Source organism: Falco punctatus (genome assembly GCF_963210335.1).
Source record: "Falco punctatus genome assembly, chromosome: 7".
Classification (NCBI taxonomy): domain Eukaryota; kingdom Metazoa; phylum Chordata; class Aves; order Falconiformes; family Falconidae; genus Falco; species Falco punctatus.
In genome coordinates this window covers 44,430,540-44,444,159 of record NC_137587.1, presented here as the reverse complement: position 1 = coordinate 44,444,159, position 13,620 = coordinate 44,430,540, and the positions used below count along the sequence as shown (strand labels likewise).

Here is a 13,620-nt window from a genome sequence, read left to right as displayed (position 1 = left end):
GCAGAGAGTTGAGATCACCTACAGCTTTGTGGAGGAGTAAGTCTGCCAGGCTCTAATGTTCTAGGTATTTCCAAGCTGGTGTTTGTGAAAGACATCTTGACCTGTCAGTAGGATAAACATGGCAGTGCCATAAATGGAAGCTTACAAAAATCTGTAGGACTCTGGTGATACCTGCTGGTCATTTAGTGCCACAGGATCAAACCTTGAAGTATTGAGATTTCATGCTGTGCTTACTCAAACAAGACATCCGTTGGCCTTAATAGAACTGATATATGGCATGCTGCATCGCATTCATCTTGTAATTCAGACTGTGATGTGGGCTCAGATCAGCTTCGATTCCATCTTGTAAAACTCAGCATAGCATACAGCACCGCACACAGTAATCAGGTCAGCATCCTTGTAAGAGTAAAAACTTTTAGGAAAAAAATGCAAGCATTTTGTGGAATAGCCATGAATTTAACTGATGTGTACAGCAAGTAGCATTGAGAACATCCGTATGAAGTGGAAAACAAAGGAAAATAAGATATAGGCAGATGTTTTCCAGCTATAGCCTAAATATCAGTTCTGGACTACAGAGCAATTGCTGATGACATGCAGAAGGCCATATATGAGTCTCTCTTTGCTTTCATACGCTTTTTTGATTCTTCACATTTGGCAGAAAGTGCATCTTACAGAAAAAGAAAGAAAAAAAAGAGATGCCAGGCTTCTTATCTCCACACTGAGAATCTGAAAACAGCTTCGGGTACTGGAAGCACCATACAGAGACCATTTCAAAATAGCTACTTCGATCCCTGTGATTTACCTCAAAAGTAACACTTCCCTGGGAGTCGTGTAGTAAATAAAGAGAACCTAAGTATAGGTGAAAGAGGTTGCCAACCCAACTCCTGCTCTGAATGACTTTCTGATCTGTAGTAGCAAAAGGCACTGAGCACTAGTACTTATGGATACATATTAATGCAGGTGCAGTGCTACTTAATGAGCATCTTTCTCTTTGGGGTCCCAAAGGGCATAGCTACCCCTTGCACCCTCTGGGGTATCCATCACCCAGACAGCCCTACCTGGCACATATGAATATACCAGCTTGGCAACTGCAGCATTTGGTGATGGTCACCAATAAAATCCCTGCACCTGCCCAGAGCATCGTGAGAAAGCAGGTGAGCTTTCCCTGCCTCACAGAAAGTAAGGTAGCAAAGCAAGAAAAATATTACTTGCTCAAAGTCACAAAGCGAGTTGGCAGCAGAGCCAGCAATAAATACAACCCAGATGTCCTGGATTCCACCTCCTCCCTGCACCATGCTGCCTCTCTTAGCTCAACGCTGGAAGGAAATGTTTTACATTTACTCATCCCTCCTTTTCCTTTGTCAATAGAAATTAAAGCAGGCATCTGACTGCCTAAGCCTTGAATACTTTGATGGTTTCCAAGGCTTGCAGTGCAGTCAGCCAATATTTCTATTACATTCAGCCCTAACGGACAACTAAAAGTAATTCCTTTGCCAGCTAACTTATCAGTGCAAAACTTGTACTACTTCTATAAAGATATGCATTATATATATATATATAATTTCATGACTTTGCAAAGAACCACTGATTACAAAAATACTATTTTTGCAACTGTGCTGGTTTTGGCTGGGGTGGAGTTAATTTTCTTCATAGTAGCTAGTATGGGGCTATGTTTTGGATTTGTGCTGGAAACAGTGTTGATAATTTAGGGATGTTTTAGTTATTGCTGAGCAGTGTTTACACAGAGTCAAGCCTTTCCTGCTCCTCACCCCACCCCACCAGTGAGCAGGCTGGGGGTGCACTAGAAGCTGGGAGGGGGCACAGCTGGGACAGCTGACCCCAACTGACCAAAGGGATGTTCCACACCATATGACATCATGCTCAGCATATAGAGCTGGGGGAAGAAGGGAGGAGGGGATATTCAGAGTCAGAGCATTTGTCTTCCCAAGTAACCATACAAATGATGGAGCCTGGCTTTCCTGGAGATGACTGAGCACCTGCCTGCCCATGGGAAGTGGTGAATGAATTCCTTGTTTTGCTTTTCTTTGCTTGTGTGTGTGGATTTTGATTTACCTATTAAGCTGCTTTTATCTCCACCCACAAGTTTTACTTTTTTTTCCCCCTGCCTAATTCTCTCCCCCATCCCATTGGGAGGAAGGGAGTGAGCAACTGTGTGGTGATTAGTTGCTGCCTGGGGTTAAACCTCAACAGCAACTCAAACGAGCAGTGAATAGACTGATCTACTACTATTGAAAAAAAAATAAATAGAATACTGCATCATGATTTTTAAGTATAGATTTAAAACAAGCCTTTATACCTTTTTACTTTGTTGAAAGGTAGGAAGGTCTGTCAGGATGGTTCTTGCATTGAATGCACTTATGTCTGATTAAAGATTGATAGCTAATTAATGTTAATTTTCCATTATTTTGTGAACAGAATATCCAAATACTTAAGTGAACTGTGGTGTCTGTGTGGAAGGCCACATCCATGTGTTTTCTAAAAGCAATGTAAATCTAATTTCCATGGGAATACATCGTGTCCAGTCAGCAAAATATCCTTACTGCTGTCAGCCCAAGGTGAGTCCATGTCTCAAGCGGTTGAACACACTCTGACTTGCTTTTTTTTTTTTCACCCTCAAGGTGAAAGCCACTCCATTTTTCCTGCCTGTCACCGTAAAAATCTAGCTGGGAGTTGTAGGTGTCATGCTGCTGTTGCTGGAACTCCACTGCCAATGTGTTGCTCTGGCTACCGAAGGGTCCTTTCAGGGGAGCTGGGCAGAAGTCAAAAAGAAATGCAGCATTGCACATTGTATTCTTCTCCCCCCCCCCCAAACACCTAAGGGACATGACAGTGGGAACAGAATCTTTAGCAGCTGCAGGTTACCTAAAATACTTAATACCTTTTTGCAGAACTCCCTCATTTTTCTGGTCTAGAAAACAAATGTACACAAGATTTTGCATTCAGGTCTCCAAGCAAAGATCTCTGCTCCTCCACAGGACAGCAGCAGGAGATCCCACACCCGGCAAGATCACAGTGCTCATGCTCAGATGTACTATGAGTCTCCACCATGAGCGCTCTGCACAAACCCACACGCTGGATAACCGCATCCACTTCTTTGCTCCAGCCAGCAGGGATTTATTATGACTGAGAATTTCTGAGATCTTCTAGACAATGAAACAAACCAAAATGCAACCCAAAAAAGCCTTCCTTCTTTCTCTGTAAAACTGTTTCCACTATTGCCTCATCACTGCCACCACTGTTTTGCTCAACTTGCTTGGCACAAAGCTTGTCAGTTTTCCAAGGCACATCCAGGTAGGTGGCTACATATCAGCGTGGTGGGGACCTCACCCTGCCATCAGGCTGCAGCAGCAATAAACAACAAGAATCAGCCTTGAGGAACATGGCTGGATTGTGCCATTTTTGTGGAACAATAGTAAGCCTGCCAGATTTCTGTCTGCTCTCATGGCAGTCATTGCCTTCTGCAAAGTCTCTGCAAAGCAGGAAACTCTTGCTCCTCCTCAAAGCTATTGCAGCCAGGTCAAGGACATTGCTCCTGGCTGCAATTTGTCAGTGCCGACTTAGAGAGTCCCAGCTCCGTTCCCCTGAGCACACAGGCTCTCACTAACCTTGCACGTAGTTTCAACTGTGTCTGAGAGCCAAAACCTTATCACAGTCCATCATTGTCTCCTCACAAGAGCAGAGCTAGTGGAGGAATTAGCATGGTCTGTTTGTGCTGGTGTGACAGCCAGCTCCTGTTTTGGATTAGAGGATGATGGTTTTCCCTACCTCTCCACCCCTTATCAGGCATTTAAAAGAGAAGGATTTGTGGGAAAAAGAAAACGCTCGTGGCTTTTTATGTCTCTTTTGCCCTCCCTCTGCTCTGGTGCAAATGAAAGCCCCAGGCCCAGGCTCATGGGCCAGGGCTTGACTTTTGTCAGCCCAGACCATGAAATGGCAGCGTGACAGGGCAGAGGTGCTCATGCAGCACCTGCATGTAGCTGCAGTTCCCCACACAGAGCACTGCTGGCAGAAGACCAGTTTTGCATGTCACAACTTGGTAGAGCATTGCAAAAGTGCTGCTTCCCTATCACAGGCCGGTGAAGATCTCTGATGCCAATCCTCAATTTTCAAAGCAGGGCAGAGACTGAAGGTGAACCAGCAATGAGACCCAAACACAAAGGAGTGCAAATAAATTAATAAACACAGTCGAGAATGGCAGGGACAGCAGTCAGCAAAACCACCCCAACTACCCTGGCCGCTGTGTGCCTCACTGCTTACGTGTCACTACAGCTCTGTGGCACCTGGGCGTGACACACCTACAAGGTGTTTTCCCTGGGCTGGAAAGGCTGTGGTAGCCCACAGGGGTAAGGAGGGGGGTTTGCTCCTTAGAGTTGTCTCACCTACACTGGTTTTCACTGTTTTGTGGCTGGATGTGTGTGCGTGTGGCCCTGCCCGTTGCTCTCACAGTGCCCTTGAGAAATAAACCAAAATCATTGGGTTTCTTTCCCTGCCATTTGCTTCTGTCCCTGCTCTGGGGTTGTCTTTGACTCTATCCCTGCAACACGAGGGTTTGCAGGCACCTTTAGGCAGCTCCCAAACCTGTCTTTGTCCCAGTGTATCTTCTCTCAGCACTGCCTCTGATCCCAGACTGATCCCAGAGACACCAGCCTGCAAAGGGCTTCGAAGTGGGCCTGTCAAAGCTTCCTTCAGGGGTGCTGTATGAATTTAAACTTTTCTTCAGAAAAAAAAAACCCAAAACCTCCAGAAACTGAATATAGGAAATCAGACTTTTTCCACAGGTTTTCCTACCTAAGCCTTGCCATCAGCTGTGGTCCACATCCAGCAAGTTAATCTGACCAAGCCGCTTCATCTGCTTTCAGAGCACCTTGCGTCCCTCCGGTGATGACTGCCCTGATGTCCCCTGCCAGCATTGCGGTGCAGGGCTGAGCACCATCTGCCTGCATGCAAACACTCCCCTGCTGAACCACCAACCCATCTCCTCTGCCACCTGCCTGCCACAGCCGCCCGTGCTGCTGCACTTGCAGTTGTCTTCTGGGCAAGCCATGGTCCTGTGCTGAAAGAGGGGGGGGCGCGTCATGTTTTTAAAGAGAGAGAGAGAGAGAGACGTTCTGCCTTTGAATGGCAACGTGCTCCAGAGCCTGTAGGTCGACTGGGATGTCATCTTGCCAGACACTGACTGGATGTACCATAGAAGCTGCTGACACATGTAGCTACGTGTGCTGGCCCCAAAATGACAACACACTGCTGCCCTCCAAACCACATTTGTGCTACCTGATTCCTCCTACCTACAGCTCCTGAGATCCTGCCGCTCTAGGACGTTGTATTTTCTAATACTCTCTGAACAGCCTGGCCTCTGAATGCCATACCCCATGTGTCCATACCAGCCCACACTCCCAGTCCTGCTCTACTCAGCAGCAGCAAAAGGGGAATGATGGTCCATGTCTTCAGGAGGAGCCCCAAGGGGTGTGAGCAGTTCTGCAGGACCAGGACTGGTTATCCATGGTAGCAAAGCAGGAAAAGGGATACAGGGAGAGAAGGAGGGGGAAGCACAGGGCAGAGCTCCTGAAACATGGGCTGTGGACAGTTTGCTTGGGCTCCTTGGAGACTCCTGATGGCTGTTCCGATCCCCTCACCAATGAGACCCAGGGATGACTTGCTGCCACATGCACTAAGCACCCTGTTTTCTTTCTAAGAAACAAGCTGGTATATTTAGGAAAGATTACATTCATTCATGAGTTTATCTGCAAGCACTAGGCTTATTCTCTAGGCTTTAAGATTTATTTAGAATAAATAAGGTTTATACATTTGGTTGGTGAAGCATGCAATGTATACATTATAATTATGTAATTAATGCTCTAGTCTCTGTGATGAGCTTTCCTGGCATAACCCTGTCCAGTTATCCAAAAGCTTCTTTTTAATCTCTGAGGAAGGATAATTTTAAAAAGAAAAATATGGTTTCTCCGGCTATCTCTAGCCAAACCATTTCATTCACAGATTCCTGTTAGACTGACTGAAGCAGTTGTTAAATCCACTGTGGACATATAATCCAAACATAGATGTAAGATCACCGTGCCATTACTAAATGTATGCCTTACATAACAGTTTTGTGGGGGTCCTGCCTCTATCCAGCTCTGTAAATCACTGAAAGGTCCTCTTATAAATAACCGTGTGTTAAATAACTTTCAAAAGTCTGCTTTACACCACTTACACAGTCAATAATTTTCTAGTCAACAAATGCTCCAAGAGAACGATAGCAAAGCCTAAGAACGTATTACCCTTCACAACCACTCTAGCGCTGTCTGTTCATAGGAAGCCTGATTAATAAGTTAGCATCACAACTGCACGCATCGTTGCCTCTGTAGCCATCCATCACCGTGAGTACAAATGCTGCATGTAGTCATTCTCATGTGAAAATGCCCAGTTTGCCTCCAAAATGGGCTCTAACTGGTTACTTTAATTAGGCACGGAGTTGTCTGAGCTATTTATTGCGCAAATAATTTTTTTCTCATAATCACACCCATTATGTGAAAAAGTCAACCTTAAGGAGTGTGAGGACACAGTTCATATGAAAACCAATGCAACTTTTCAGTAAAGCATAAATCAGATGAGCTCTGCCCTATATGAAAATATTTGGGGAATGTTTAATGACATTTTTGTGTTCTTGTAAATTATTTGCTTTTGACTGATTTTAGAAGCAGGAATAGGAAAAGTTCAGCTCACATGAGAAAACAGCAGCCATCAAACCCACTAGCTTTCCCGTGATAGTTTCACAGATCTTCAGCTCATATACCTTCCAATAAACCCACACACATTTCAAACAAAAAACTCACCACCCAACCTTTTGAATGTTTATCTGATCTGATGGAGAGCTGTTAACCTGTCTGACGTTCACCAAAAGCTGATTTCTATTTTTAAAAATAACGATGCCTAATCCCACTTAGATATTTTTATGCAGAAATAATGCAAACGTCAGTTAAAGCGGTTCTTGCTGTATAGAAAAGTTATTATCCCATTCGCTACCGAAGTCTAACTTTTGTTCCTGCATGCATGTCCTTTGAGTATCCTCTTCATGCTAAAATTTCCATTTTGGAATTCACTCCTCCAACTAATTCTTCAAAGACTGTTCTGGTTCTTTGGATTTCAATGAGAATGACATGAGGCAAGGGGAAGTGACTGCATATACTTATTTTGAGGGCCAAGTAGAGCGTTGTGCGTGGCTGACAGTCAAACGGCTGGGTGCTGGGGCAAATCACACAGCACGTAAATGAAGAAGTGGCCAGTGGAAAGCTGAATGACACGAGCTTTCTAGGGATGGTACAAGAGTATGGGATACTAGGGAAAACAGGGATGGCTGGACTAATAAAATGTGTAAACTTTCAGGAGTCACTGCAAGGTGGAACATTTTATATCTATAGTATTTTATTAGACTATTTAGCTAGGACTTGTAGAAATGGGAAAAAATAAGTGCAGCTTGAAATCTTTGCTTTTCAGTGCTGGTTGACTGAGGCCACAAACATACCAATCTTTAAGGGGGGAGAGCAGAGAGGTCAGTTTGCAGGTAGAAAGGTATTTAAATTCAGATGGCTGCATGGATAACAGCTGCTCCTCTGACTCTGCGAATGTCAGGCACAGCCCACCGCTATCAAAGTCAAGTGGTGTTTGTTCTCTTAACTACAGAGAAGAAATAACATTTGCCCAACAGTGAAGAACAGTTACTACGTCTCTGGAGTCTCGAGCATTTATCAGCAGGCTTGAAAATCATATAAACCTTATCTCCTTGTTTGTGTTTTTGAGAAACAGATAACTTTGCCCTCTGAAGACACTGCTATCTTTATTGGGCAGATGAAGTGGGCTTGGTGCCTGCTCTTCTTCAGACACTCACATTCCTGCTCTGTGGAATTTTGCTGGGATGTGGGATGTGGGCTGTTCCTGTGGCCTGAGACTCGCTCCCTGCAGAGCTGCTTCCCCTATGATGGGTCTGATGGGTCCCCTGTCAGTTACCTTGGCTTATTTATTGCTTACATGCTATAACTTTAAGACATTTTGGCTTGTTCCAGCTACTCTGGACTACATGTTTGGTCAGATTTGGATGGTGAACACATGGGTTCCCCTTCTCTGATAGAAAACTGTAGACCCATGCTCTGCAATGAGTCAGCAGTTACTTCCACGTATTTGGCTACCTATAGCCTCCTTTCAGGAAGTAAACATGTTTATAGGAAATATTTAGCATCTGAAAGGTCCTCCTCTAGCCTGAACTTTTGTTTTCCTATATAAAATACTGAATTCCAGCCCTGACTTTAAAATCCAGAATGAGATGAGCAAATGTGTGGATTTAGCAAGTTTCCCTAGGTGTAGCCATAATCCTCCTGCACTGGGACTAGGCACAGCTGCAGGTCATCCAAAGAATCTTTCTTGCTACGAGTGTGTTGTCTTGATCTCTGTCACATGTGTGGAGATGGCAACCTAGTCTTGGTAGGGTTTACTCTTAGCTCCATCAGGAGCTGAATCCTCTACATTGCTCAGCGTTGCTCCACCACTTGGCTTCGGAGGGAAAAGCCTGCTAGACAGATTGGAAGTTACAGCTAAGGGAAGCAGGAAAGGCAGTAGCTGTTAGATGATGTTGTTAGGAAAACAGGTTTTCAGCGCACTAGGGCTCAGGGGCAATGGCAAACTGCCTGAAAGCAAAAGCTCGCCCTTGCCTGGGCTGCCTGTGCTGGCACAGAGGGTCAGGTACCCCCTCGCTCAGAGCAGGGCTAATGCTGAGGTCTTTTGCAGCCTTGCTGGTTTGGACTGAACCTGCAACGTGGATCCCAGAAACACAGTGAGATGTTCTTCCAGAGTTGGAAACCCTGATTTTGCCAGTGCATGTTTTGCTGCTTCCTGATCTGAGTGACATTATGGAATGTAAAAATAAATGGATGTAAAAAATAGATTGAATCTATTTATTCAAATATTTACTCAGAATGTAAGCCAGTAACTTTCATGCCTTTCAGATACACTGCCTTATATTCTGATTATTTAGGTCTCTGGATGTGAGGAATCCTGGAAAAAATCTTACATAAATCCCACAGCATTTTACATTTGCATAGGATGAACTGACTTCTTTGCCCTAGAAGAAAACCTGAGGAAAACCAATGCAAAGCTTTATGCATCTTTAGAGGTTCAGCCAAGGGAATATACATTCCTGTGGCTTCATACAAGACGTATCACTTCGGTAAGACCTTGATGCTGTACACCCTCCTGCCTCCACCCACAGTGACAAGATTCAGTGAAGTGCCAGTGAAGTTCCTAGGGCGGCCTCCTGGAGAAGGGTGCCTCTGGGCACGGGGCACCAAACCCACTGAAGACAACAGGAGGTTAATTCAGCTCATGGCTGTTCCCCTGAGCGTGTATTGCAAATTGTTGGATTTTGTTTCTGTGAGGAGCTTCAAGTACAGCCAAAAGTGAATAGAGGCACGTTGACCTCATAGTTGTGAATCACTGTCCAAGACAATTAAAAGCAGAAAATATGTGCCATCTCCAAACCCCTGGCGAATCAGTGTGAGACGTTAACGCTGCCCCGTCCGACTGAAAAGATGTTAACACCCGCTTTAGAAGAGGTTGGAAGGCAGCCATCCTCAATGGACTGCTTACGAGCACTGACTAGAGTCAAACTGACTTCAGTTGGAGATTTACACAAGCCTCGTAATCTAATAGTAGAGTTTACTTTACAAGAGTGCCACACCAAAGATAGTAAAACGCGATTTTAGCTAACAAATCTACGTGCTTCCACAGAAAAGCTACAGCCATCATGGAACATGTCAGCACTGCCGAGTGCCTTGCACAGATTTATAGTTTTCATTTTATTGCTGAAGAGTTATTGTTAACTCCATTGTTATAGAGTTACTGCAATTAGAAGTTCCAGTCACAGTTATAATTTTTAAACGTACCTAATAAAACCCAATGAATTCTCAGACGTTCTATGTTTTCCTGTGCTGTTAAACATCTGAAACTTTTTAACGCTGGATTTTTGACCTATGTTAGGATAGATTTTGGAAGTAAATTGGCTGTCGTAAACTGCTTTTCACCTAATTTGCTTGGATCTGCAAAGTCCCTTACAGTTATTCTTTATTATCGTAAGAGATATAGCAAGACAATACTTAGGAGTTTTAGCTCATGCATGCAACAGGTGATCATAAACTAAGTACTGTTATCTCTTAAGAGTCACCTTCCAACTTTATGTGTTTCTTGTTTCATAAACTATGAAGAATAGCCATTTTTGTTGTAGGGGGTAGATATTTGGTATTCTCTCTCACATAAGCAATGTTTTTTCTCTTTTCTAGCAAAGCTTTAAGAACATGTACGTTTCATTTTCTCTACAGGTACCAACATACAAATCCTACTTCTGATCATCTGGATTCACGTGTTCAGAAACACATTAAGGTACATGGATAAAGCAAAGAACCTAGACAGGGGGACAGAATAATTTTACCCAGCATGTTTCCTAGCACTTTGCAAACTAGCCTCATCAGCCCCACAGTGAACATCACAGGATCCCACTTCTACTGACAAGGTTATGGATCTGGTTTTTTTAAATGCTTCAAGGTTAATCTTAGTCTCAAATACCACTAACATAGACAGATCATAGTGCCAAGGCAGTGTATTATTTTTTGTACATGTATATATATTGCAGATGGTATCTGTTGAGACATAATATCCACACAGAATTCCTCTTGTAGAAGGAGAGACACTATAAAAATCCAAACATATCTATGGGGAAAACAAGTAACAGAAACCTCACATTCATCAGAAACCCGCTTCAGTGCAAGTAAATTGCCATTTGCACCTTGCAATTCATTGCCACAACTGGGACCAGCTCTTTGTACTCCAAAAGAGAGTTTCACTATCTTTGAAACCATATGATGGGTTAAGTATACAGACAGAGGAAGTAAGAAAAACAACGCGCATGATCTGGAATAGAGATTACTGAATGAAGGGGTGTGTATAAGTCTGAGAATCAACATCCCTCTGAAAGCTTTGGGAGGTTTAGTGCACCAGCTTGAAACCCTGCATCAGAAACGTGGATCAGAAACTTTTCAGCAGGCTGAATGCATTCATTCATCTCTGATCTCACTTCTTCCTACACAGAAGAGACAAAGCTTTATGCCAGGTGGGATGCACCTTGGCTGAATCTCTGGCCATACTTTTCCCCAGCGGTATCACTTAACGCACAGCATCTTCAGGTTTCACTTATCAAGTACAGCAGCTGGGAACTTTATGTCTTCATAATCAGAATGTCCAGTTTCTGTATCAAAGGACACAAAATACACACGCCCCTATGTCTTTGCAATTTAAAAAGCCCATCATCTACTGCAAACTTGTACAATCTGCATTAGAGGTTAAAAAGAAAGAAAAAGAGAGAGGGGGGGGTTGTTTTTTTAAAAAAGAACTTACCAAAAATAACTGAAGTTCTCTAAAGTTGCCCTGAAGTTGAAATAGCCCAGAACACGAGTGCAGAGTCTGCCTTAAACTCTCTCTCTCTCTCTCTCACTCCCCCTCTCTCTTCAGCAGTTGGAAGGAGGGCTGTGTAGAAATTCAGCAAACAATTTTCCTTCTATGTCGACCAGGGCGTTCCTCTACGGGCAGAAGGGGGATGGCTAAGCCTGGGTGAGGCTTGTTGCTATCCCCAAGCCAAAGAGCGCTGTCGCAGATTACACAGCCTCTGAAATCCAATCCCTTTCTCTACTAAGGCAACAGCTGTACAGCTTCAGCCGAGGCGGGAGCAGCCGATAGACCCTGGGCTTGTTGCTGGTCAGGCTTTCCATGCTGGGAGACGCAGAGAAATGGGGGTACCCAGGTCTCCGTAAGCTCCGTGTCTTCTCCCAGCTTACTGCCTACAGCTACAGGCAGGAGCATACACAGGGTGGAGATACAGGGCAATTTCCTCGGTAATGAAAGTATATGGGATGTGGGCGCCTGCACAAAACAAACATCTCTTTTCCTGAAATTCATGCCCAGCCTTGCTTCAGGACATACGTGGGTAATTAACATTATACGTATCTGTAAATTCTCATGCAAGCATGTGTGCACACAGGACACTGTCACAACAGTGTGGTTCAAATGGGTTTCAAGGCTGTTCTAGTGTCTTCAAGTTCAAATTCCCTTGTCATTTTAGTCAGCTGTTTAATTTTTTCCAAAAAAACGCTGAATGCTGAGCTGACAGACCTTACACCAAGTGAAGCATTATCATGGCTCGCAGCATGGGAGTGCCAGTGTGCTTAGTGCTGCCTTGCAGTGTGTCCTGATACCAACACATGAAGAAAGCTGCTTGGCGCCAGCAGAAATAGATTTAATAAAATTCTCAACCCCTCCTCTCACCTGTTTCTATTTCTCCACCCCCTGCAAAAGAAAGAAATTTGTCATACAGCTGATTCCTCCCTCTCTGAGGAATTCCACTGATCTGATTCCTCCTCCCTGAAGCTTTAAAAAAAATCACAGCAACAGATTTCAGCCCAGGCTTCCTTGTTTCACTGAAGTATTTGGCTGCTCGTTTGCATGCTGTCAAATAGGCTCGAGGTGAGAAAGAGTGCAAAATGCAAACAACATAGCAGCCCTGGGAGTGCCCTGCAATCGCTCCAACTGCTTTGCCAACACACCAGAGCAGGATATGTACAGGTAAAAAACACCCCAGCCAAACGAAAACCCCTGCATTTACAGAGCACCTCATTTCACGTCAGGGCAGATGATGTACTGGGGTTTCTTACGCTGTTGGCTCTGAATATGTTTCAGTACATGAAATTCTGTAGATGGCTGATTTCTGGACTCAAATTTAGAATGGGTGCAGATGGGTTCTACAGGGGGCATGTGAAAATCTGACAGTGAAAAGTGTATAGCTCTGCTTCCATCCTACGTGGATACTTAACACAGGCATTTTGTGAAAACTAGGTCTTAGCAGAACTATGGTATTTATATTAAAGCCAATTCTGTCATAATTGTTGTGTAATTAATGTATACTGTTTTATCTAGTTATACATTATATAAGATCACATATATAGATTTATATAGAAATGCCATATGTAATTTTAGCTAATTAATATACACAGTTTGTCTGTATATGAACTGAAGAGTGCCTCTAAAAATGTGTCTTTTTATTACATGATTATATGGCGTATATCTATAAAACACAATATATAATAATGTGTGATTATAGCCTATATATATAATCATATATAATCAATATAAATATTATGTGAAGCACTACTCAGTTCATACACAACCTCTGTCTTGTTGTGAGCGTGGCATCCATATCAAGAAAGAGCAAACACATTGGCTGTAGCCAATGCAGGGAGGTATGGCAGCGAAGGAGGGAGACGAGGCGATGGGTTTACATCAGCACAGGGGATGCAAGACTCTTCAAGGTGGCGTGTTTCAAACAAGACCTAGCACAGCTGCCTTAAGGACGGAGGCAACCAGAAGCAATAAAGGCCTCCTGAAGTGTGGTCAGCAGCAACAAAGTAAACTGTGATGGCTGGGAAAGGGAGCAAGACCTCTCTAATAGCTATTTTTTGGTTTGCTGTGCTGCCATCCCTAGTGCTGTGCTCAGTCCTTGAAACTATACCG

At 43.8% G+C, this 13,620-nt stretch overlaps 1 protein-coding gene across 4 annotated transcripts in view; it reads right to left on the bottom strand.

Annotated features, from left to right (window-relative positions):
• AHNAK2 (AHNAK nucleoprotein 2) overlaps positions 1–11,571 on the bottom strand; it is a 58,203-nt gene extending 46,632 nt beyond the window's left edge. For 2 of the 4 annotated variants that reach the window (XM_080397287.1, XM_080397288.1), the window contains exon 1: positions 11,455–11,571. The gene's annotated coding sequence lies outside the window, so the exon portion shown is untranslated. The remainder of the gene's footprint in view (positions 1–11,454) is intronic. The other 2 variants (XM_080397284.1, XM_080397286.1) reach the window with 1 other exon arrangement.
• Between the last annotated feature and the right edge of the window lie 2,049 nt (positions 11,572–13,620).